Source organism: Giraffa tippelskirchi, chromosome 7 (genome assembly GCF_054371585.1).
Source record: "Giraffa tippelskirchi isolate mGirTip1 chromosome 7, T2T-mGirTip1v1.2.pri, whole genome shotgun sequence".
Taxonomy (NCBI): domain Eukaryota; kingdom Metazoa; phylum Chordata; class Mammalia; order Artiodactyla; family Giraffidae; genus Giraffa; species Giraffa tippelskirchi.
In genome coordinates, this window is record NC_137281.1 from 56670242 (window position 1) to 56696858 (window position 26617).

At 40.6% G+C, this 26617-nt stretch overlaps 1 long non-coding RNA gene across 1 annotated transcript in view; it reads left to right on the top strand.

Moving 5' to 3' along the window:
• LOC145512251 (uncharacterized) overlaps positions 1-12692 on the top strand; it is a 166755-nt gene extending 154063 nt beyond the window's left edge. Inside the window, exons 2-3 of the long non-coding RNA XR_014058430.1 lie at positions 9194-9379; positions 12412-12692. This is a non-coding gene — a long non-coding RNA (uncharacterized LOC145512251). The remainder of the gene's footprint in view (positions 1-9193; positions 9380-12411) is intronic.
• The last annotated feature ends 13925 nt before the right edge of the window (positions 12693-26617 follow it).

Below are 26617 nucleotides of genomic sequence, written 5' to 3' on the forward strand. Positions count from 1 at the left end.
GGCCCCCAAAGTAGGGGGTGCCAAGCACAAGTGAGAACTCACACTGATTTCCTTCCCAGGCGTGTTGCGTTTGGTTGCTGTGTTGTGACAGTGTGCGCCCTCCCATTCCCCACAGCCTAAACCTGTGCTTTCCACCTTCTCTTACTTACCTGAGCTTAATGGCACCTGACAGCTTCTCTGTGTCCAGCCTTGACCCCCAGGCACCTCCTGATAAACCTGACATTTGGATCAGAGTTGTCAGCTCATACACACCACCAGACCACATGTTCTGTGAGTCAGTGACTGTATCTTGTTCATGTATGAAGAGGAAAAGTTAAAATTTTACATAACCTCCTTCTTCTTCTGCCTCTGTAACTCAGCTTGCCCCTTGCAAAATCTAGATCACATAAGTCACGTAGTCTCAGAAAGTGGGGACTTGCAATACTAGGAGCTGGAGTTTATCTTGCTTACCATTGTCCTGCTCTTTGCAGTCACCCAGCCCCTGCAAACCTGCTTCATCATGCCTGTCCAGGTCAGGCATCCCCCTCCCCATCTTGACTGCTGTTCCCATGTGTGCGAAACCGCTTAGTTTAAACCATCCTATTAACAGCTAATGTTGCCCACTACAGTCTGTCTATAAAAACTCTGTAATCCCTTTGTTTGGGGCTCAGAGCTTGGAGTGTTAACTCCTCTGGGCCCACTGGTGTGATAAACCTGAGTTCTCCAACTCTCCGAGTGTGGGGCTTGGTTTCTTGAGTACTGGTTTCTGCGACAGTATATGTCCCTGTAGTGTGGCACACTCCTTGCGACATGGCCAGCCCTCAACGCGTGTCTCCTTCAATTATTAATTAACTAATATCACTCACTTGTGCTCTTATCAATTGATTTGAATGTCAATGCATTCATTATCCTGAAGAAGCAGATGTGGTTTTTGATGATCACGGGTTTTGTTTTAAAATCTTGAAAAATAGTAGGGGATTTAATGATTGATTTAGTAACCATGGAATTAGCTGCTTGCTTGGCCATCACCCTCTTCCTAGTCCAGTCTGTTAAAGATGCTTTTTGCAGCTCTGACACTTTGTTTTACATCTTAACTAGCAGGTCAGCTCACCTTCTCTGTGAACAAGAACTCTAATCATTCATCAGATGTGTGCATGCGTGCGTGCTAAGTCGCCTCAATTGTGTCCGATTCTTTGATATCCTATGAACTGTAGCCCTCCAGGCTCCTCTGTCTGTGGGATTCTCCAGGTAAGAATACTGGAGTGGGTTGCCATGCCCTCCTCCAGGGGATCTTCCTGACTCAGGGATTGAACCCGCATCTCTTAAATCTTGTACATTAGGGGAAGCTTATCAAACTTGGTATCCCAAGTATACAAACAAGTTTGAAACAAATTTATAACTTAGAAAATATTCTTGTTTTTCATATTTGTTTTCCTTGTTCCAGTGTAATTCTCTGGAAACAAAGACATCAGCTGTCATTGTTTTTTCTATCATTAGAATTTCAAGTGACATTTTAACAAGATTTTTCAGCCCTCTGGGAAATTTGGAAGTATTCACTAACCTCATATCATACAGTTCAGCTTCCTTAGAACTAAAAATGCACATACTTGTTATTTTTCTCATGGTTAGTTATCATTAGTGATGGAAGTTTTGTGAGTCAAGTGGCATTTTTACAAAAGAAGAAAAGGTGTGTGTGCTCTTAACTGCATCAAAGCAATTTAAATAACAGGAAGAGGAACTAAATAGCCTCTTGATGAAAGTGAAAGAGGAGAGTGAAAAAGCTGGCTTACAACTCAGCTTTCCATCACTTCATGACAAATAGATGGCGAAACAATGGAAACAGTGACCGAATTTTTTTCCTTGAGCTCCAAAATCACTGCAGGTGGTGACAGCAGCCATGAAATTAAAAGATGCTTGCTCCTTGGAAGAAAAGCTATGACCAACCTAGACAGCATATTAAAAAGCAGAACATTACTTCGCTGACAAAGGTCCGTCTATTCAAAGCTATGTCTTTTCCAGTAGTCCTGTATGGATGTGAAAGTTGGATCATAAAGAAAGCTGAGCACTAAAGAATTGATGCTTTTGAACTATGATGTTGGAGAAGACTCTTGAGCGTCTCTTGGACTGCAAGGGGATCCAATGAGTTTATCCTAAAGGAAATCAATCCTGAATATTCATTGGAAGGACTGATGCTGAAGCTCCAATACTTTGGCCACCTGGTGAGAAGAACTGACTCCTTAGAAAAGACCCTGATGATGGAAAAGATTGAAGGCAGGAGGAGGAGAAAGGGACAACAGGTGAGATGGTTGGATGGCATCACTGACTCAATGGACATGAATTTGAGTAAGCTGCAGGAGTTGGTGATGGACAGGGAAGCCTAGCGTGCTGCAGTCCAAAGGGGTTGCAAAGAGTCAGACACGACTGAGCGACTGAACTGAACTGATGTCAACTTAATGTCCAAAATAACTTCAAATTATCAGAATGTTAAAGGCAAGAAATAATTCATCAGTGGAGGTCATGTCCAGTTTTTCTACATTCTAATATTGGCTTTTCTTTAGTACTGGATTTGGGCAGATATTCTCAAAGATAATTCAAGTTTGGTGAGATATCTTGCCCTTGCTATGAACTTGATACCAGCTGCTGCTGCTGCTGCTAAGTCGCTTCAGTCGTGTCTGACTCTGTGCGACCCCATAGACGGCAGCCCACCAGGCTCCTCTGTCCCTGGGATTCTCCAGGCAAGAACACTTGAGTGGGTTGCCATTTCCTTCTCCAATGCATGCATACATGCTCAGTCACTTCAGTCGTGTCCAACTCCGTGAGACCCTATGGACAGCAGCCCACCAGGCTCCTCTGTCCCTGGGATTCTCTAGGCCAGAATACTGGAGTGGGTTGCCATTAGAGTTACCCCAAATCGGAGAAGGCATTGTCCTGCTCATTGTAATATTTATTTGACACAGTTATCATACAATGCCTTGCTTTCTATTTTTTATATATAATTTTTCTACCAATAATTCATATTTTGAGCACCAGATCCTAGACACTATAACAATTAAATCCAACTTTTCCACAAAACTACATGACCACAGTGCAAGTTAGAAGCCAGAGCCAAGATTCCAAATCAGGTTGGTTAGATTTTTTTCTGGGCTTGTTCCTCTTTGTCATTCTGGTTTTTGTAAACAAATTGTTGATTCACTGTTTAGTTTAACCATGTCACAGGTGAATTGCCCATTAAACACCTAAAGCACTGACACAGGTTTGCCACTTACCCTGCCGTGGCTGTACTAACCCTCACAAATGTATTTTAGGGGGAGAGAAATAGCTACATTCTTTGTGCACCACTAATACCCTATCATCTTAATTTTTTCCAGTTATTTAATTACTACCCCTGGGAAAGGCACAATCTTTCAAATAATAAATACTATGAAATCAGAAGAATGGCATTTCTTTCCCAAACCAGTTTTCATTAAGTAGAAAATACAAGACTGCCCACTTCCCCCCCCGCCAAAAAAAAACTCTTCTCCTGCTTTCAGTTGTTGTAATCTCTGTAAGAAAAAAAAAACAACTTGAAAGTCTCATTTACAATTTAAAATGTCTTTCTGAAAGGCCACCATTCACTGAAATGTCACATTCAGAGATGCTTTCTTTCTTTCATTCTGATGGCTCTTAATAAATAGCCACTGCAACAGTTTCTCTAAGAATATGTTGAGACTTAAATAAATATTGGGGTTGGCCATAAAGTTCGTTCAGATTTTTCCAGAATATCTTATAGAAAAACATGAACAAGTTTTTGACCCACTCAATAATATACATGTGTGTGTGTGTGTGTGTGTGTGTGTGTGTGTGTGTGTGTGTGTGTGTTGGTTGGGGGAGGAGGCACAGGGGTGCTGGTGGTGAGATTAGTGAACTCCCATTCACAAGCTCATAAGACCATTCTAAAAATCACCTTCCCAGATACCTGAGAGGAGGTAAACCAAAGCTCTAATCTCACCCCATAGCATTCAGAATGCTTAGCCACATTTAGTGTTGCTTTCTTCATTTTTATATAATCAAGAGTTTCCACTAGGATGGGTGCATATTATTCTGTTTTGGAACAGCACTTCAGAGCAACTTATTTCCATTGCTGGATGAACAGCATGATTGTCCTGCATGATCCTGCCTCTGTGACCCCCACCAGCCCCCCTCTTCCCCCCACAGTGTTTTCTGTGGTCTGGTCACCACTGTTTCCTTTCCTCCTACTTCTGACTCAGTGTTTTTGCACATGGCGTTCTGTCAACTTGGAGGACACTTGTCCTCTTGTTTTTGTACCTTTTGTACTTTCCCAATGGAGTATTACAGACACCAAGAAGTTAGGTATCACCCCATTAACTGCTCTTGTAGCACCATGTAAAATCTTTCATCACACATAGATCAGTTATAATTAACGAAAAGTGTAATGTCTTCCTCCTCCTCCAGGGATGCCCATCACTGCCTGCGTTTCTACCACTACCACTTAACATTGTATTTCAGTGGCTCAGTACTAATCAATATCCCCCACTGTGCGGTGAGCCATGTGAAGACAGGGCTGCCCTAAACTAACCATGGTGGTGGTTTAGTCGCTAAGTCGTGTCCGACTCTTGCAACCCCATGGACTGTAGCCCGCCAGGCTCCTCTGTCCATGGGATTTTCCAGGCAAGAATACTGGAGTGGGTAGCCATTTCCTTCTCCAGGGGATCTTCCCGACCCAGGAATCGAACCCAGGTCTCCTGCATTGCAGGCAGATTCTTTACCAACTGAGCTATGAGGGAAGCCCCAAACTAACCATATCTTCATTTTTTTATCAGGAAAATATCATAGTCATTGGCACAGAAGTGCCACAATGAGTATTTCGTGCATGAATGAAACTTGAACCTAACTCCACTGCAACTGCCTAGTTCAGATGCTCTTGATGTTGACTGGACCCCTGAAAGATTCCCCGGACTCAGCACTATTAACATTTGGAGCAGATAATTATTTCGGGGGTGTGCAGGGGGGTGTTAGGGGAGGGGGCTGTCTCAGTCACGTTAAGAAGTTCAGCAGCATGCTTGGTTTCTACCCGCTAGATACCGATAGCACCTCCCTGAGTCTTGACAATTAAAAATGTCTTTGCTGCTGCTGCTGCTAAGTCACTTCAGTCGTGTCCAACTCTGTGCGAGCCCAGAGACGGCAGCCCACCAGCCTCCGCCATCCCTGGGATTCTCCAGGCAAGAACACTGGAGTGGGTTGCCATTTCCTTCTCCAGTGCATGAAAGGGAAAAGTGAAAGTGAAGTCACTCAGTCGTGTCATGACCCCATGGACTGCAGCCTACCAGGCTCCTCCGTCCATGGGATTTTCCAGGCAAGAGTACTGGAGTAGGTTGCCATCGCCTTCTCCGAAAAATGTCTCTAGATATTATCAAATGTGGTCTCAGGTATCAAAATTGCTTGCTTGAGACTTACTTCACAATCCATTATGTGTCTTCCTCTGGCCAAAACCAATCACACTGACAAAATAATAAAATCTTATTATTATCAATAATAACAATAAGGCAAATCCCAGTTGTGTCTCTAAGTTGCCTGGAGATGCATGTGTGCTCAGTTTTGTCCAACTCTTGTGACCTCATGGACTGTAACCCACCATGCTCCTCTGTCTATGGGATTTTCCAGGCAAGAATACTGGAGTGGATTGCCATTTTCCCCTCTAGGGGATCTTCCTGACCCAAGGATCGAACCTGGTCTCCTGAGTCTCTTGCATTGCAGGCAGATTCTTTACTACTTGAGACATTGGGGATCTAAATACCTTTCACTGGGTCACCGTGTCTACAGAATTTATAACGTGAATTGTATATAATGGCATGGCCAAAAGCAGGATCTGAAATATTAGCATTGTACTTACTGTCTCTGCCATGACTTGCTACTTTGACCTTCAGCAGGTGCTTAGACCTCCTAGGATTAAAAGTTCTCATTCCGAAAGCTGGGCTAAATGATTTATAATCTTCTAACTCTAAAATTCTCAGACTCTTTATACATTACAGTTACCCATGTGAATTAGCAAACGCTGTCTTTACATGTTTAGCACTGTGTTCAGGAAACACCTATTGTTTAAACTATTTTAAAAAATCACATCTGTCTGCTGGATGCTATCTAAGAAGTCAAGAGATTGCCTGGAATATTTTTTATGATGTACCAAGAAACCCTATGTAACAGGTGGCACTAGTTGTAAAGAACCTACTTGCTAGTGCAGGAGACATAAGAGACATGGGTTCGATCTCTGGGTCAGGAAGATCCCCTGGAGGAAGGCATGGCAACCCACTACAGTATTCTTGCCTTGTGAATCCCAAGGACAGAAGAACCTAGGGGTCATTGGTCCATAGGGTCGCAGAGAGTCAGGCATGACTGAAGCAACTCTGCATGCATGCATAGTATATTATTTGGAAAGTAAAGTTTGTTCTTTCTCTAATAGACTTTAAATAGTAGAGTGCTGTGCTGTTACAAGAGGGACCCTTAATCTCAGTAATTTATTATGTGGCCTTGGGAAGTGATTTAATTCCTTTGAACCTGCTCTCTCCCATCTGTAGGTTAGGAGTTATAATGGTACCTCATGTGGTTGTTGTGAGGTTTAGAGTTTGGCACAGTGCCTAGTGCATAGTAAGTGTTCAATAAATTTTACTGTTTCTTTCTTAACTAATTCTAAGACATTTTTTTAGCATGGCAGCTGCTTTAATCAGCATCTTTTTCTCTTAGTGCCCCATGTAAGAAATATTCACCTTATAATCAATGGCATCAAAAATAGTATTACAAGCTTTTTGGTTCACGCAATATATGAGCTCACAGTGTCCAGCAATATAGGAGCGCAATCTAAATTTATTGAATTGACTATCATGCATTGGTATGCATGCATATTTCAGCAATGTGTGGACATGGGTTGTTCTACTTTATGAAAAGAAATGTAATTTTGTTGGCCTAAATGGAAACCCAAAAAATTCACTTCCTGTTTATGACCTAGATGGTCAGATTAAAGAAATCTCATTAGAAAGTTATCCTCATTTGCATAGAATGCCCTTTACTTGTAACATTTAATTAATATCATAACTCATCAAAGGTGCTGAATAATAATGTATGCCACTATCCCATTTGGCTAATCCCAAAGGAGTATACATTTATTTAGATTTCCCATACCAGAGAGATTACGACCTGAAGATGCAGCATCAGAACCTACAGCTATCTTTGTTTATTTTTCCCAAGGCTGCTAATTATGTTCTCAAAATGTGATTAGTTGAAGCAATTTGTAGGCCATGCACATGCTATCATACAATGCCTTGATATCTTTGTCTTGTAGCCACTCAGCTCATCTAACCTAACAATGACCCATTATCAAGAAAGATGATCTGTACACACATGAGAACAAACGAATGGCATGTTGATTCAAATTGTGTCAGTAAATTCTGAGACAAAATTATGTTTTAAAAGAATTACATACAAGTTAATGTAATATTCATTGAGTGGCTAGTAATAGTTCTTAAGTTGGACTGAGCAATAGAATCACCCAGTGATTGTCTTAAAACATAATTGTTTTGTCTTATAACAATCAAATCAGAATACCTGAGGGGTATGTCTGTATGGTGATGTTTTCTAAAACCTGCCCAAGTAATTCCAGTATGTCGCCAGCATTGAAAACCAATGAAATAAGCAGGGAGAGTGCTTGCAGAGATAAAGCAAAGAAGTATTAAATATATATCAAATGGTCTAGTCTCTATCTAAAGATGATTACTTTCGTGAATTTAGGTGGTAAGGGAGATAAACTAGACCCTTGTTTGCAGAAATGATGATTTGCCTAATATGTTCAAATACAAGGAGTCAACTTTGGTTTTTAATCTTCTGTCAACCATTTAAAGGAATGAACTCTTAAAATTTCCCAAGAAAATAATATAAGCAGAGCATTTTATGGTAATCTTTTATGTCTTTACATTCTCAGTAGTTTTTAACACAAGCAAACAAAAGCTAAGAATGTATACGTCATGTCTGTAGATATCTAAAATACAGTTAGCCTCCAGCTCATAATGGTATGATAATAGGTTTCTTCATGGGAAATCTTCCACTTTTTTCATGAAAAAAAGGAAGCATTATCTCCCTGTCATTGGTGTGATTTCAGCTCAGAGAGCAGTGTGTGAGAGGTTAACGAGGGTACCTGAGGAAGTAAAAGTGAATATGATGTAACAGGACCACAGATTTATTAAAGGGAACCACATGAAACCCACAAGGCTGAAGAAATACGGATGGTGGTTTGCAAAAACTCCTGTTTTAAAATCATCAGGAAGTTTGCTTTTTCTCTCACATTTTTCGTTATAATAAAGTATAGGTACAAGGATTTCCATGGGAAACTAATGTTATGATTTTAGGACAAGAGAGAATTCGAGTAAGAGGCATGCCTAGCATATTTCATGATGCCAAATCCATGAGGAAGAGCAAAAGCTGATCACATTACTTGTGCAGATGGCATTCAGATTCCAGTCATGGTATCAGCTTCATTCACACTATTTGGAAGAAAGTATGAAAAGGAAAATAGGAATCATTACATACATCTTATGTAGCAGGACTATTATAAACTAGATGTATTCTGTATGTGTGTGCGTGCTAAGTCGCTTCAGTCGTGTCCGACTCTGTGAGATCCCATGGACTGTAGGCCGCCCAGCTCCTCTGTCCACGGGATTCTCCAGGCAAGAATCTTCTCCAGGGGATTGTCCCGATCCAGGGATCAAACCTGCATCCCTTATGTCTCTTGTACTGGCAGGCAGATTCTTTACCACTGGTGCCACCTGGGGAGCCCCTTAATATATGAATAATAGCAGATAATTACAAACGTATACTGATTTTGATCATTCAGATGGAGGGATCTTCCTCTTTTATAACACAGAGTCAGTACTGGCTCTTCGTGGCATGTGTGCTCCTGTGCTTAATTAATTAGTCAATTAATTCATTAACTAACTCAGCACAGGAAATCTAGGGGGGAATGTTGATTTGACCCGACCTCATTTTCCCCTGTTGTTGTCCCCTAGAGTCCAGGTCCAGCGTCTTGCTCTTGAGAGAGAGAATCATTTCCCCATTTCTTGAATCTAGGCAGGTTTATGATTTGTGCTGGCCAATAGAAGTCAAAGGAAGTGTCTCTGTGTCAGCTCTAAGCCTGGGCCTCGAGAGGGTTGCTGTCTTGTATCTCTTTCAGCATGCTCTGACCCCTTGGAGAAGGATCTGAGGGAGGCTGCTGGGGGCCAAGAGACTGCACGGGAGGAGGAGAGCCTGCAGCCTAGAGCCAAGACAGCCCGAGAGGGAGGCATGTGACCAGCACCAAAGCCCCCGGACCGGAGAGTCCAGCTGAGACCACGGGGCTGCCCAGCTGCCTGCAGACTAAGTAAGCAACAGCAGTTCTTATTTTAAATCACAAAGCTTTGAGGTGGTTTGCTGTGCGGGAGCAGAAACATGGTATAGGAAGTAGTACCTTGGGATGTTGCCACAGCAAACATCTAAAATAAGAGGCATTGGGAAGAAGGAAACTATTAGCCAGAGCTGACCCTCCCCCCTAAAATGGCAGGAAACTTGGTTGGCGAAGATACGGGCCCTGGTGACAAACATTTTTATTGGATGCTGAAAAAAATGATGACTTGTGGTTCATCAACAGAATTGTCCCTTGTGATTAGTAAAAAAGAAAATCAATGTACCTAATGGATTTTAGATCTTGGAGAGGTATTTTCCAGGTGGAAATAACAATGTCACTTCATTTCTTTTTGCCGAATGAGATCAAGAATGGCAAGAATGAGAGGAGTTGGAGATAATATTCAGCACATCTTAGTGAAAACCAATCATGATTATAAATTCTGATACTGGTCCATCACAGCTGACTTGCCTTGTGCGTGTGTGTTAGTTGCTCAGTTGTGTCTGACTCTTTGTGACCCATGGAATTCTCCAGGCAAGAATACTGAAATGGATTGCCATTCCCTTTTCCAGGGGATCTTCGCGACCCAAGAATCAAACCTGGGTCTCCTGCACTGCAAACAGATTCTTTTGTGAGAGAGGTCTAAATGATCGGATTGGATACATAGGTTTAATTCCAGCATGTTATCATTTACTGCTGCCCACTGAGAGCTTAAGAAGTCTTTCATTTATCACTCTAATGTTTTGAAAATTATCCATAAAAACAGCCAAATTTGTTTGACATGCTTTTAAAAATTTCATACACATCTGTTACTCTGTATGCTTTAGCCTGGAAACTTATTTTAACAATTATACCAATTACTTAATATATTGCTTTGCTTATTTTTTTTACAAAGTTCATCACATAGTGCTTTCCTTGTGGTTTGCTTGCTTATCTGTGTTTTGACTATATACTAGCTGATTTAAATTATTCGGACATCTAAATGCATCTTATCAAGAAATCCTTCATTTCCTTCTGTGTAAAATTATCCTAAGTAACACCACAATTGCCCATAATATTGTTTGGTGCTAGAGGAATTTTAGAGAAAATGCAGACTCAATTTTTACTTCATGTTTAGTCAGCACTTTTGCATGAGCCAAGTTAACATCTCCCAGAGATGGGTAAAAATAACAACAAAGGCTGAGAAGAAGGAAGAATAAATAATGTAAATCTTCAAAACCATCCCTTTTAGGATTTTTCTTATTTTTGTTTATCTGTTACCCATAGGTATTCTGTGTTATACAACAGTCTGTTAGACAACTGAATTCTGTGGCATTGTGATCTTTATAATTAATAACCTGTCAAAATTGAAAAGAAATACATATAATTATAATAAAATACTTAAATAGATAAGCTAAGTATTTCAAAATGTTACAAAAAATACATTTGTTTTTTATTCTGAGAGCAAGTTAGTGCTTCTGAGGATGAAGGATTCATGTTTAAATGGATGAATTTCACCCTGTATGTGCTCATTATATCTATTTAAGATCACGAACGTTTCTGAATATTTTTAATGAAAAAAAAGATTTGCCTTGATGGTTGCCATTTCAAACTTTTATTTGAAGGCATATATCTCAATTATATCAAAATTCATGTTTTCCACACACAGTTGTTGTTTGCTTATATAAAGTCGATAATCTTTGAACTGATATTTTACTCATATCATAGAAGCGATAGAGAAGCCTGAAATTTTATCTGTAGGTACACATATTTTAATCGATGCATAGTTGATTTGCAGTGTTCTGGGTGTACAGCATAATGATCCTGTTACATATATGTATACATAATTGTTGATGTTCAGTCACTCAGTCGTGTCCGACTCTGCAACCCCACGGACTGCAGCATGCCAGGCTTCCCTGTCCTTTGCCATCTCCTGGAGCCTGCTCAAATTCATGTCCATTGAGTCAGTGATGCCATCCAACCATCTTGTCCTCTGTCATCCCTTCTCCTCCTGCCTTCAATCTTTCCCAGCATCAGAGTTTTTTCTAATGAGTCAGCTCTTCACATCAGATAGCCAAAGTATTGGAGCTTCAGCATTAGTCCTTCCAATGAATATTCAGGATTGATTTCCTATACGATTGACTGGTTTGAGCTCATTGCAGTCCAAGGGACTCTCAACAGTCTTCTCCAACACCACAGTTCTTTGGTGCTCAGCCTTCTTCATGGTCCAACTCTCACATCCATACCTGACTACTGGAAAAACCATAGCTTTGACTAGACGGACCTTTGTCAGCAAAGTAATGTCTCTGCTTTTTAATATGCTGTCCAAGTTGGTCATATCTTTTCTTCCAAGGAGCAAGCATCTTTTATTTTCATGGCTGTAGTTACCATCTGCAGTGATTTTGGAGCCCAAGAAAAATAAAGTCTAGCACTGTTTCCATTGTTTCACCATCTATTGGCCATGAAGTTATGGGACTAGATGCCATGATCTTTGTTTTTTGAATGTTGAGTTTAAAGCCAGCCTTTTCACTTTCTTCTTTCACTTTCATCAAGGGGCTCTTTAGTTCCTCTTTGCTTTCTGCCATAAGGGTGGTGTCATCTGCATATCTGAGGTTATTGATATTTCTCCTGGCAATCTTGATTCCAGCTTGTGCTTCATCCAGCCTGGCATTTCACATGATGTACTCTGCATATAAGTTAAATAAGCAGGGTGACAATATACAGCCTTGATGTACTCCTTTCCCAATTTGGAACCAATTCGTTGTTCCATGTCCAGTTCTAAATGTTGCTTCTTGACCTGCATACAGTTTTTGCAGGAAGCAGGTAAGGTGGTCTGGTATTCACATCTCTTTAAGAATTTTCCAGTTTGTTGTGATCCACACAGTCAAGGGCTTTAGTGTAGTCAATGAGGCAGAAGTAGATGTTTTTCTGGATGTATTTTACATATTATATATACATATTTACATATAATATATATTATATATATAATATACATTATACATTGATTATATATGCAATATATTCTTTTTCAGATTTTTTTCCACTATGAATACTGCAAGATACTGAGTATGGTCCCCTGTGCTATACAACAAGTCCTTGTTGGTGGTAAATATTTTTGTACAACATTTGTTTCAGGTGCTTCTAATGATCAAAAAATGCCCCATCCTCTATAATAAGAGCCCTTGCTTAGAATAGTCCCTGACACATAGGGTGAGTTCAATAACTGAATGATTAGAGAGGAACATCTAAGCTCCTGTAGCAGTGAAAGAAAGAACGAGGCCAAACATATAACATTAAAATCATGATGAAACAAGAAGCAAGGTGCTTGGATGTCCTCTTTCTGGGGTTTAGGATCCTGGATTTGAGTCATGCATTCTTTACATTCCCTCATCTGAGCCTTGGTTTCCTCATTGTGTGATCAGATCAAGCTTTAAAAGATCCAGCTTCAACATGCAAATATTCTATCATGTTTGGTATAACATACCTCCTGACATGGGCTCCAAAATCACTGCAGATGGTGTCTGCAGCCATGAAATTAAAAGGCGCTTACTCCTTGAAAGGAAAGTTATGACCAACCTAGACAGCATATTTAAAAGCATAGACATTATTTTGCCAACAAACGTCCATCTAGTCAAGGCTATGGTTTTTCCAGCAGTCATGTATGGATGTGAGAGTTGGACTATAAAGAAAGCTGAGCGCAGAAGAATTGATGCTTTTGAACTCTGGTGTTGGAGAAGACTCTTGTTGGAAAAGACTCTTGAAAGTCTCTTGGACTGCAAGGAGATCCAACCAGTCCATCCTAAAGAAGATCAGTCCTGAGTGTTCATTGGAAGGACTGATGCTGAAGCTGAAACTCCAATACTTTGGCCACCTGATGCGAAGAGCTGACTCATTTGTAAAGACCCTGATGCTGGGAAAGATTGAAGGCAGGAGGAGAAGGGGACGACAGAAGATGAGATGATTGAATGGCATCACCGACTCAATGGAAATGAGTTTGGGTAGGCTCCAGGAGTTGGTGATGGACAGGGAGGCCTGGTCTGCCGTAGTTCACGGGGTCGCAAAGAGTCGGACACAACTGAAGGACTGAACTAAACTGACCTCCTGACAAATGCAATCCTTGTCAGGATTTTATGTGTAAGTCTAGCAATCTTCTTAGTTTTACTTCCTTTTTCTATTGCTTTTCTTTATTAGTGTGCAGTCTTTCTTTTATCAGAACAGTGTGCCTAAGCAGTAGTGTTCCTGCTAACATAAACATCAGTTATTTGGTTCTGGAGGATATCTACAGATGATCCTTTCCTATTCACTAATTTTTACACAAGAACTGAGATCCTGATACACAACACAAATTGTTTTAAGTTTCTACATGGAATTGGTGGTAAAGTCAAGCTTCTTATTTGCTGATTTTTTTCTGACTTGCTGCAAAGAGAGTTCTTTCTACTCTGTTTTAGTGGCTTAAGAGAGCTGGGTTTATCATTTAGGATTTAATTTGCATCTTATTGTCTTTTCCTATCGTTTATTTTCATTTTTCACTACATGAACAGACTTAGTATCCTTTAAGTAACAATCACCAACCTAGAAGAAAGAGTAAAACACGTGGGAGTCTGTAAGATGGTTATAACTGGTGAAAGTTTATTGTCAATAATGCAACAATCAGAGCAGATTCTCATTGATTAAAAAAAAAAAAACGTTGTTAGCATCTGAACTTTAAATACCATTCATGTAATTTTGGAATGTTCTTTTTGTATATGTAATTTCATTTATTTTTATATTGATTTTTGCTCATTTTGTTGCTGTGTGGGCTTTTCTCTAGTTGCAATGAGCAAGGGCTACTTATTGCAGTACACGGGCTCACTGCAGTGGCTTCTCTTGTTATGGAGCATGGGCTGTAGGGTGCACAGGCTTCAGTAGTTGCTGTGCGTGAGGTCTTTAGTTGCAGCTCATGGGCTCTAGTGGAGATGGGAATGACAATCCACTGCACTATTCTTGCCTGGAGAATCCCATGGACAGAGAAGCCTGGCGGGCTACAGTCCGTGGGGTCACAAAGAGCCGGACACAACTGAGCGCCTAACATGCATGCACGCGCGCGTGGGCCTGGAACACAGGCTCAGTAGTTGTGGAGCACAGGCTAAGCTGCTCTGTGGCCTGTGGGCTGCTCCCAACCCGGGGATCGAATCCTGCGTCTCCTACATTTGGTACGTGGATTTTTTACCACTGAGCCACCAGGGAAGCCCTGAAATGTTCTTAACAAAGCTAAAACAGAATTCTCAATTTTTAATTTGGGGCATTTTACTTTTAGGGAATGAAAAAGACAAAAAATAAAATTTTCTTCTCTCTCCAACCACATGAATCCCCCTGTGTTATAGCTCTAAATCCAGAAAACACATCTATCCCTTTCATTAATATCATTATCCTCAGCGGTTTTTTCCCTGGGACTGGAAGTTGATGACTGTTTCAAACACTTAAAATGTTTACCATTGGCAGCTATTTTCTGTGAATTTGCATCTCAACACCATGGGGAATGTTTCCTTAGTCTCTAATCCTGAGCTGAAAGTATCAAAGAAAGTGATGAGCAGCAGTTGGCAGTTGGTAGCAAACACCATTTGCCACACTTGGTAGATCCTTGGACGGTCTTCTCTCTGATGGCAAATGGGGATGTGCACAAATCTTGGGGGCAGAAACAGTAACTCAAGTAGAATACCTACCCAGAACCCTTCAACATCTGGGAATCATTTAAAAATCCCTCTCACCAGCTAGAAGGAATACTTTTGGCACTAGAAACAGTTCATTCTAAGAGATGACTAGAGTATTAGGAATTTTACTCTTGACAGTAAGTTAGGCTTAAAATAGCCTTTGTGCTTTCTTCTTCTTCTTCTTAATGTTTATTTGGCTGCACCAGGTCTTAGTTGAGGCATGCGAACTCTTAGTTGCAGCATGTGGGATCTAGTTCCCTGAACAGGGATCGAACCCAGGTCCTCTGCATTGGGAGTCTTAGCCACTGGACCACCACTTAAAATCTCTGTTTTATTCTTAGATGAAGCATACATCCTACGTTTCTGTTAAACCTCAGGCTGATAATAAGCTGTAAGTCATTAAATAAAGCAGCTGGTTAATTTGATTAAAAGTGGATTAGCCTCACTGTTGTCACATGAAATAAAACACAGGGGTGATGACCAGGTCGTAAATGTTTCACTTTGGTTATAAATGCAAAGGCTGTATATTTCGTGGTCACCTGAACTCTTTGTCACACATTTTTCGTCATCTCCTCCCCTGTTGTTTTAACTCACACCCTTCTTGCTGTTCTCTGAACTCGCATAGCAGTTACACTCAGTACTTCAGCTGTTAATTATGAGCCGTGTTGCTTTTGCAGAACAGAATGCACTTGAACGTATCCTGCTAATCCACTCATCTAACCTCCTTATCCAACAGAAAAAGGCCCCCGAATCATGATTTTTACAATACCTGTATTATGTACCTAATGTAGAGCAGACTTGAAACTGGCTTGAAACGTCTTCATGCCTAATCCAGGAATTTGCCATCTTTAAAATGTATTATTTGTGCATCTTCCCAACCAGATTGGGAGGTCTCTGGAAGAAAACTGTTCATAAAGCGGTACATAATGAATGCTTCAGTCTGATTCTCTTATGCCCTCGGGTACATTAGAACTGGAAACAACATCTGGAAAAGGCCACTTCAGTAAATTTTTTGCTTGTCATAAAATCCTGGTGCAACAGACTGCCTTTTAAAAAATTATTTAAAACATCTAGAAAGTGTGATTGCTTCTTGGAAGTTTTAACATGAGTCATTGCATAGACTCTAAAATCTATATCCACATATAAAGCAGTAATTTGATAAAGAGATATTATTTGGATTATCCTGCTTTCCTAGATTATCATGAGAAACCTCTTCTCTGTTCACTTAAAATTTTATAGGGAAAATTATTTCTCCTAGGCATCCACATTTCTGAAGGGTTCAGGGATCTTTGGATAAATGCTAATTACAGGATCAGGGCAGAAAAAGAACTCAAGGTGCACCTGGCTGTCTTTGATGCCCCAGAGTAAGGAAGTGCTAAAAACAAATACACCGACAAAGACTATGTTGAGAGAGTATGTCAGAGGAACACAGGATCCAAGTGAAAGAGTCCCCACTGGCTAAAGATGGAGTGATTTGAATAACAAAATAAAGTAGGATTGGATTATAACACAAAGCATAAAATAAACACCCATGAGTCCATGTTTATATTAGCAAATAATTGAGTACATAAATGAATGGAGAAGGAATGCATCTGCCCAGCAGAAGAATTCAAATATCTTATATAATAGATACTCTGTCCCCAAGGAAGTGAAGCATAAACCTCCCTCTCTGAATGTGAGTTACACACAGTAACTTCCTTCCAAAGGGCACAGAATGGGGAAAAGTAGAGTAAGTAACTTTATGGTGGAGAAACCCAACAAGACCTCAGCCCAGTGATCAGGGTAACACCAAGAGTGATGAGTCACAGTCATTTATGTGCCCTTGATATGATGTGTTAAAAATGATACCTTACCCCTTTGGTCTTCCTGCCAAAATGTGTAACCCTACACTAATCATGAGAAAACTTCAGAAACTTCCCAACAGAGGAACATTTTATGAAATCCCTGACCACTACTCAAAACTGTCAAGATCACCAAAAACAAGGAAATTGAGAAACTATCATAGGTAAGAGGAGCTTAAGGACACATGACAACTCAGTGTACTGTGTTATCGTGAATAGGATCCAGGGACAGAAAAAGCACATAAGGTAAAAACGAAGAAAATCCTAATAAAGCATGGTGGTTTAGTCACTAAGCTGTGTCTGATCCTTGCGACCCCATGGACTGTAGCCCACCAGGCTCCTCTGTCCGTGGGATTTTCCAGGCAGAAATACTGGAGCCAGCTGCCATTTCTTTCTCCAGGGGATCTTCTCGACCCAGGGATTGAACCCAGGTATTCTTCATTACAGGCTAATTCTAGTATGTACTTTCATATTAAGTAATGTGTCACTATCAGTTCAACAAAGTTAACAAAGGTGCCATGCAAATGTAATATGTTAATCATCAGGGAACTGGGTGTAGGTTTATGGGAACACTCTATACTGTGTTCATAAATACAGTAAAAGTTGGCTTAAATAAATTGGCAAAATATTGGAACATGCATGTTACAAAATTAAATACGTGAATTGTTACTAAGCCACATGAAAAGATGCTCAGCCTCACTAGTCATCAGGGATATGCAAATTAATACCACAATGGAATACCATTACACCTGACAACACCAAGGCGTGCTGAGTGATTGTTGCAACTGGAATGCCTTCAGATTGTTGGTCAGGATACAAACTTATAAAACCATTTAGGAAAACATTTCAAAGGTTTCTTAAAAATTTAAACATATACCTTCCCCTTGTCCCAGAAATTAAACTCCTAGATATTTACTCAAAAGAAATAAAAACATGTCAACACAAAGACCTGCACTAAGTATTCATAGCAGCTTTATTTATGAGACCCTAATCCTGTAAATTAGTAAGATGTTTCTTATAACAAACTGTGTTCAATAATGAAATGATGACTACACGTTATCCTAGTAATTTTGCTATATGTATTGTCTCCAGAATATCAAGGTGTTATATAAGGACAAAGATGGTAACCCCATGTTTCATGTTAGCCTTATTATCACTTATTCATATCTGTTCAAGGGTAACCAATCTGTCTTTAAACAATTTCCCCTTATAGACTTCCACTCCAATTCTAATTAGCCAGTCAGGCTCAAAACCAGTGAGCTGACTTTCTCCACATCACCAAAAGATTCTTTTTCAGTGTGCTTTTAAGCTCTAGGTAGTTCAAGTCAGTCCTACTTCAAAGGAGGTTACCTGTGATTTTTCTTTTCTGTGGGACGTTTGGCTGACTCTCTAAATCAAGGAAGTCTTTGCACTAATGAAAAATGGTTAGGTGCATGGTTGTGTGTTATTTATTCACCCCTGGATTAGATCAAGTGTTGTTTTTTGTTTCTTCAGTATTATACTCTGAAAAGTGAAAGTGAAAGTCGCTCAGTTGTGTCCGACTCTGTGACCCCATGGACTACACAGTCCAGAATACAGGCCAGAATACTGGAGGGGGTAGCCTTTCCCTTCTCCAGGGGATCTTCCCAACCCAGGGATCAAACTCAGGTCTCCCTCATTGAAGGCAGATTCTTTACCAGCTGAGCCACAGGGAAGCCCATTATACTCTGAACCAAAATGCAAAATTAATGTATTGCATTTAGTTTTCTAATGATGATATAATATTTACAATTCTGGTTGTGCTTATAAAGTAGCAGAAATTTCCATATACAGTGAAATATATATATAACTATGCTGATATTTTGGTTTTTATTAAATCAGAGCATCTAAAGTAATGGTTAAATATTTAATAATTCTAGCCCGAAGTGTTGCCTTCAAGACATATTTCATAATGTTTGAGTAAAACAGAATTATTTCAAATCCACTAACTACTACTTTTTAATCACATATTCTGTTGAGTTTGTCTCATATATTTTAAAAACACTCAGGTACCATATACTAAAATTAAATGGTGGGGCATCTCTTTATGTTTCTACCAATACTAACACTTTGCCTCTGATTTAAAAATCTGGTTATTGGCAATGAAGATAATCCATAAGGCCTTGCTTCTTATAGAGAATTGTTCTAAAAGATGTATTACTTTATTATTTAGGTATTATTTGTTGCATATTTCCAAACTTTAAATTGTGTGGAGCCAAGAATTACTTTTAAAAATATTCTTTAAGTTCAGATTCTTCACCTTGTCCTGCAAACAGCATGAGTAAATCACACCTCAGCAGCAAAGAGAAAATAAAGGTCATAGGGACACAGTAAGGTTATTTGCTAGGACAGTTCTGGACCATGCCTGAGTTAAGACACAGTCACACATATGTGTGTGTGTGCCCAGTTGTGTCTCACTCTTTGCGACCCCATAGGTCACACAGAATTGGACACAACTGAAGCGACTTAGCACGCACACATGGACTGGAACCTGCCAGGCTCCTCTGTTCATGGGATTATCCTGGCAAGAATACTAGAGTGGGTCACCATTTCCTCCTCCAGGGGCTCTTCCCAACACAGGGATGGCACCAAAGTCTCTGGCGTCTCCTGCATTGGTAGGAGGATTATTCACCACTGCGCCACCTGGGAAGCGAGTCACACATATAAGGATAATCTTAAAAGGAGCTGTGTTCTTACCAAGGTATTTTTCATAATTTGGAGGGCAGAGTTTTGCTTAGGAACAATAATACAGTCTCTCAATATCAGTGTCAAAGCAAGAGAAAAATGTGTGAGTCCAGATTCATTAATTCGCACCTTCCTTTCCCTCACAAATCAGGGACTAACATCCATTTCTTTGCTTCTGAGCAAACCCATTCATCTGGGATGTATTTTTTAAAATACTTATTATTTATTTGGCTGCACTGGGTCTTAGTGGCAGTATGCAGGATCTTTAGTTGCGTCATGCAAACTTGTAGCTGCGGGATGTGGGATCTAGTTCCCTGACCAGGGATCCCAGGCCGCCTGCGTTGGTAGTGGAGTCTTAGCCGCTGGACCACCAGGGAAATCCTGGTGGTATTTTTGATGGCTCCCTCTGTTGTCCGTTTAATGAGTCACTTAGCCATGCTAGTTTTAACCTCCAAGTATCTATAGACAACTAAGCACAGATGACTAGATTAGAATCAGTCTCCTGGATCATATTGTCACCTTCTCGTCCCTAGATTACTGACAGACTCCCTGAAATCCCTGCACTGGATGCGTAATGGTCTTCTTACCTCGAAAACCTGAACTTCTGCTTAAAACTGCACTTACTGCTCAACACTTTCTATCAAGGTCTCCGCACACTTGCATGATTTGCCCATGATTTCATTTTTACTCTGTCTCTTCTTTTTCTGTGACCAGCAGATACACTGGGCTCCTCTCGTGTACATGCTCGTAAATCCTGCTGCACGGCCGCTGCGCAAAGCTAGTCCTCAGCCTGAAATGTTCCTGTCACTCAAAGCACCTTTCACATGCCCACCTCTGTACAGATGTCAGTTCTTCTGAGAAGTGACTCATGTTCCCTTCAGTGGACAAGAAACGCTGTTCACACACCCTTTCTTTACAGTATCAGTGTATTTTTTTTTTTTTACTGTTTTGTGTTTAATAATGTGCTAAACACATGGACATTTGGCTCAACATCTTATTCTAGAGTTAAGCAAATATTTTCTGATGAATGAACAAATACTGATAACTCCCCTCCTTTGTTCCTGGCAGTGATCTGGCTCCTGCAGAAATAACAGCAAATTCCTTGAGGAGGAATTGTTAATAGATAATCACATGTCAGGAAATGTGTAGAAGTACTATGTCGTTAGTTCTACGGATAAGGAAAAAACCTATTAAACCCTAGAAGGAGATGGAGTGACAGGAGTGTGAGCTGTCATTTTATATCCCCCGGCCAGGGACCGTCTCTTGGAGAAGCTGGCTTTGGAGAAGGAGTTAGATGACCTGAGACATTCTGCTTTCCGGTCACATCGCATAGGGTCTTGCAGGCATCTTGCTTTTGAACTTGGAATTTTATTCTGAGTGAGATGAGAAGTCATCAGAGAGTTATGATCAGGGTGTGATGTGGTCTGACTCAGTAAATAAAGTGATGTGTTCTGAATAAACGATAGTGGCTCCCCTGCTTGTTCCGTGGAGTACAGATTCTACCCGGGAAAAGGCAGCAATGTGTAGATTAGTGATCAGATTACTACAGTCTTGCCGAAGAGAAGGGTTTGGATTCTAGATGTTTGGAAGGTAGCGCTTTCAGGATCTGATGGAGGAAAGCATGTGATTGGGTGAAAGAGAAGGGTATCAATGACCCCAAGATTTTAGTCTCAGCAACTGTAGGAGAACTGCCATCCCTGAGAAAGGGGAACCAAAAGGGAGTAGGGCAGCTTTAGGGTAGATAGGTTTGGAGGGAGAATCAAGAACTAGTAAATATTTTAAATGCCATTTATTGATTTATTTGGCTGTGCCAAGTCTTAGTTGTGGCATGTGGGATGTAGTTCCCTTGTTGCAGAAACCAGTACTCAAGAAACCAAGCACCACACTCGGAGAGTTGGAGAACTCTAGTTTATTACACCGGTGGGCCCAGAGGAGTTAACACTCCAAGCTCTGAGCCCCAAGCAAAGGAGTTACAGAGTTTTTATAGACAGACTATAGTGGGCAACACTAGCTGCTAGTAGGCTGGTTTAAACTAAGAGGTTTCCTGTGCATGGGAACAGTGGTCAAGACGGGGAGGAGGATGCCTGACCTGGACAGGCATGATGAAGCAGGTTTTCAGGGGCTGGGTGACTGCAAAGAGCAGGACAAGGGTGAGTGAGATAAACTCCGGTTCCTAGTACTGCAAGTCCCCACTTTCTGAGACTACATGACCTACGTGATCCAGACTTTGCAAGGAGCAAGCTGAGTTACAGAGGCAGAATGAGCAGCAGTATGTAACAGTTTAACTTTTCATCTTCACTCTGACCAGAGATCGAACTTGGGCCCGCTGCATTGGGAACACAGAGTCTTAGCCACTGGACCACCAGGGAGGTCCCCAAAATTAATTTTTAGAAAACTCAGTTTTCTTCATGGGTGAAACTACTTGAACATAACATATCACTTATAGCACTAGAAACTCATGAACCAGAAATCATGCTCAGGGGACTTTACATTGAACTGTTGACATTGTGCTGTGAAGAAATTATAAAATATTTATATAGTGGTAATTAATTTTTAAATCTTTTTCTTTTAAGAGTTGGTTTTTAAGACCAACACAGGGCCTGATATGAATTCCTCAGTTCAGTTCAGTCACTCAGTCATGTCCGACTCTTGATGACCGCATTGACTGTAGCACGCCAGGCCTCCCTGTCCATCACCAACTCCCGGAGTTTAATCAAACTAATCTCCATTGAGTCGGTGATGCCATCCAACCATCTGATCTTCTGTCATCCCCTTCTCCTCCTGACTTCAATCTTTCCCAGCATCAGGGTCTTTTCACATGAGTCAGCTCTTCACATCAGGTGGCCAAAGTATTGGAGTTTCAGCTTCAACATCAGTCCTTCCAATGAACACCCAGGACTGACCTCATTCAGGATGGACTGGTTGGATCTCCTTGCAGCCCAAGGGACTCTCAAGGGTCTTCTCCAACACCACAGTTCAAAAGCATCAGTTCTTCGGCACTCAGCTTTCTTCACCATCCAACTCTCACATCCATACATGACTACTGGAAAAACCATAGCCTTGACTAGACAGACCTTTGTTGGAAAAGTAATATCTCTGCTTTTTAAAATGCTGTTTAGGTTGGTCATAACCTTCCTTCCAAGGAGTAAGCGTCTTTTAATTTCATGGCTGCAGTCACCATCTGCAGTGATTTTGGACCCCCCAAAAATAAAGTCTACCACTGTTTTCACTGTTTCCCCATCAATTTGCCATGAACTGATGGGACCAGTTGCCATGATCTTAGTTTTCTGAATGTGGAGCATTAAGCCAACTTTTTCACTCTCCTCTTTCACTTTCATCAAGAGGCTCTTTAGTTCTTCTTTGCTTTCTTCCATAAGGGTGATGTCATCTGCATATCCAAGGTTATTGATATTTCTCCTGGCAATCTTGATTCCAGCTTGTGCTTCATCCAGCCCAGCGTTTCTCATGATGTACTCTGCATATAAGTTGAATAAGCAGGGTGACAATATACAGCCTTGACGTACTCCTTTTCCTATTTGGAACCAGTCTGTTGTTCCATGTCCAGTTCTAACTCTTGCTTCCTGACCTGCATACAGGTTTCTCAAGAGGCAGGTAAGGTAGTCTGGTTTTCCCATCTCTTTAAGAAGTTTCCACAGTTTGCTGTGATCCAGACAGTAAAAGGCTTTGGCATAGTCAATAAAGCAGACGTAGATGCTTTTCTGGAACTCTCTTGCTTTTTCTATGATCCAGCAGATGTTGGGAATTTGATCTCTGGTTCTTTCTAAAACCAGCTTGAACATATGGAAGTTCAGGGTTCACGTATTGCTGAAGCCTGGCTTGGAGAATTTTGATAATTACTTTACTAGCGTGAGAGATGAGTGCAATTGTGTGGTAGTTTGAGCATTCTTTGGCATTGCCTTTCTTTGGGACTGGAATGAAAACTGACTTTTCCGAGTCCTGTGACCACTGCTGAGTTTTCCAAATTTGCTGGCATATTGAGTGCAGCACTTTCATAGCATCATCTTTTAGGAGTTGGAATAGCTCAACTGGAATTAAAATATCTGAAGACAGGCACCTAGAGCCTGTGCTCCACAACAAGAGAAGCCACCGCATTGAGAAGCCTGCAGCCTGCAACTGGAGAGTGGCCCCTGCTCTCCACAATTAGAGAAAGCCCCTGCGCAGCAATGAAGACCCAGCTCAGCCACAAATAAATAAATAATCAATAAATACATAGTGTGTACATGTCAAAAAATAAATAAATGAAGAATTTCCACAGCTCTGAATCTCACAAACGCTTTTATAAAGTGAGCAAGGAGGACCATCTCTTTAAAAAAAAATTTTTTTAAGAGATTATGCAGGTGTGATATAGCGATTCAGAGAGCTGGAAACCATGAAAGCTATCAGACAGGATGCAGGCCATGGCACAGTCCAGGCTTTATGTCTGAGGAGCTCTACACAACCTGTGGTTTAGGTTGTGATGATGTTTAAGAACAAAGATGGGATGGTACAAGACATTCCTGGGGCCCTTTGGGAATTAAAGCAATGCAAAAAGACGAGGCCGGGTGAGCTGAGCAGATCTGAGAAGGCTCATAACAGAGCCTGGCACACTTGATGATGTTTCAGTTTGGACAGACCTGGGATAAAAACCACTCAATTGAAAATTACACTGTTAAACTTCTCACAGTAACTGTCAATCATATATTTGGTAAAAGTAGTGAAATGTAAATTATTTGCAAAAAGTATATAAGCACATGTTATCATAAAACTTGGAAAAAGAATTAACATCTGCATGATGACTCCATTATGTATTCAGCTGTATTATGCCTGAAGTATTTCAGTCCTCCCATTTCATGACCAGAGAAGCAGGAATTTTTAAATGTAGCATTCCTCATATAGGTGAATGCATAACACAGGATTTTGTAACTGAATGTAACTACGTAAGTGATCAGAAAGAGCAGACCAGAGAAACATGGACATATCAGTAGGGGTGTTGATTCTTTAAGATACTAGATTAAAACTTTACCACCAGGATTAGATGTTTCAAAGTAGTTTCCAAGAACTTGAGTTTGTGGAGGGGATGTTAGTGCGATGAAATGGAGAAATGAAGTACTATGTGAACATTTAAACTATTTTTTTAGCCAGACAGTCTGTTCTGTTCTCCTGTGAGAGAAAAGACATAAGGTCATTCTGTGCATCAGCTGAATTATCTGGACCTATTGCCATGACATGCTTCTGGAGGAATTTGTTCGCTGGTTCATCTGTTTTTATCATTGTTCACTTACAATTAGATCTGAATAATTGCTCACTTCTAATCCTATCTGAATACTTTGAAAAAAATGTATATTCCCCTAAATGATACTAGAAACTTGCAATTATAACCTGGGGCAAACTTTTAATTTAGCTGTTAAAATATTTCTGTCTTTGGTGTATTATATGACAGGAGAAAAGTTGGTATTACCTTTGTGTTTGATTATTAAAATGCATGTTCAATTATAAATGAAACATTAGGTAGGAATGCTAATTTTAAAAAATCACATATATTTGCAAAGATATTCCTTTTTAAAGAACTGAAATGATTATTTTAATGTAGCTTTTGTCATCTGACAATCTCCTGGGAGATATTAATAGAGAAAGATAGATTTAGGCCCATGGATGACTGTAAAGTAAGTAGACTTTTTTTTTTTTAATCTTTGTGTGTATAATTTTTTTTTCAGTGGCTTGGGAAAAGCTAGTATGAGAAATGAACCAATAAATGAAAACAGGTATTGTCAACAGATCAAGGTAAATATTTTAGATAAATCAGTGGATAAAATGATATTAAGGGTCATGTGCTATATATCCCTAAAAACACAGATAATCATTCAGTTCAGTTGGTCAGTTGTGTCCGACTCTTTACGACCCCATGAATTGCAGCACGCCAGGCCTCCCTGTCCATCACCAACTCCCAGAGTCTACCCAAACCCATGTTCATCGAGTCGGTGATGCCATCCAACCATCTCATCCTCTGTCGTCCCCTTCTCCTCCTGCCCCCAATCCTACCCAGCATTAGGGTCTTTTCCAATGAGTCAACCCTTCGCATGAGGTGCCCAAAGTACTGGAGTTTCAGCTTCAACATCAGACCTTCCAATGAACACCCAGGCTTGTTCTCTTTTAGGATGGATTGATTGGATCTCCTTGCAGTCCAAGGGACTCTCAAGAGTCTTCTCCAACACCACAGTTCAAAAGCATCAATTCTGCAGTGCTCAGCTTTCTTCACCGTCCAACTCTCACATCCATACATGACCACTGGAAAAACCATAGCCTTGACTAGACGGACTTTTGTTGGCAAAGTAATGTCTCTGCTTTTAAATATGCCATCTAGGTTGGCCATAACCTTCCTTCCAAGGAGTAAGCGTCTCTTAATTTCATGGCTGCAGTCACCATCAGCAGTGATTCTGGAGCCCAAAAAAATAAAGTCTGACACTGTTTCCACTGTTTCCCCATCTATTTCCCATGGAGTGATGGGACCAGATGCCATGATCTTAGTTTTCTGAACGTTGAGCTTTAAGCCAACTTTTTCACTCTCCTCCTTCACCTTCATCAAGAGGCTCTTTAGTTCTTCTTCACTCTCTGCCATAAGGGTGGTGTCATCCGCATATCTGAGGTTATTGATATTTCTCCCGGCAATCTTGATTCCAGCTTGTGTTTCTTCCAGCCCAGCGTTTCTCATGATGTACTCTGCATATAAGTTAAACAAGCAGGGGGACAATATACAGCCTTGACGTACTCCTTTTCCTATTTGGAACCAGTCTGTTGTTCCATGTCCAGTTCTAACTGTTGCTTCCTGACCTGCATACAGGTTTCTCAAGAGACAGGTCAGATGGTCTGGTATTCCCATCTCTTTCAGAATTTTCCACAGTTTATTTTGATCCACACAGTCAAAGGCTTTGGCATAGTCAATAAAGCAGAAGTGGATGTTTTTCTGGAACTCTCTTGCTTTTTCGATGATCCAGCGGATATTGGCA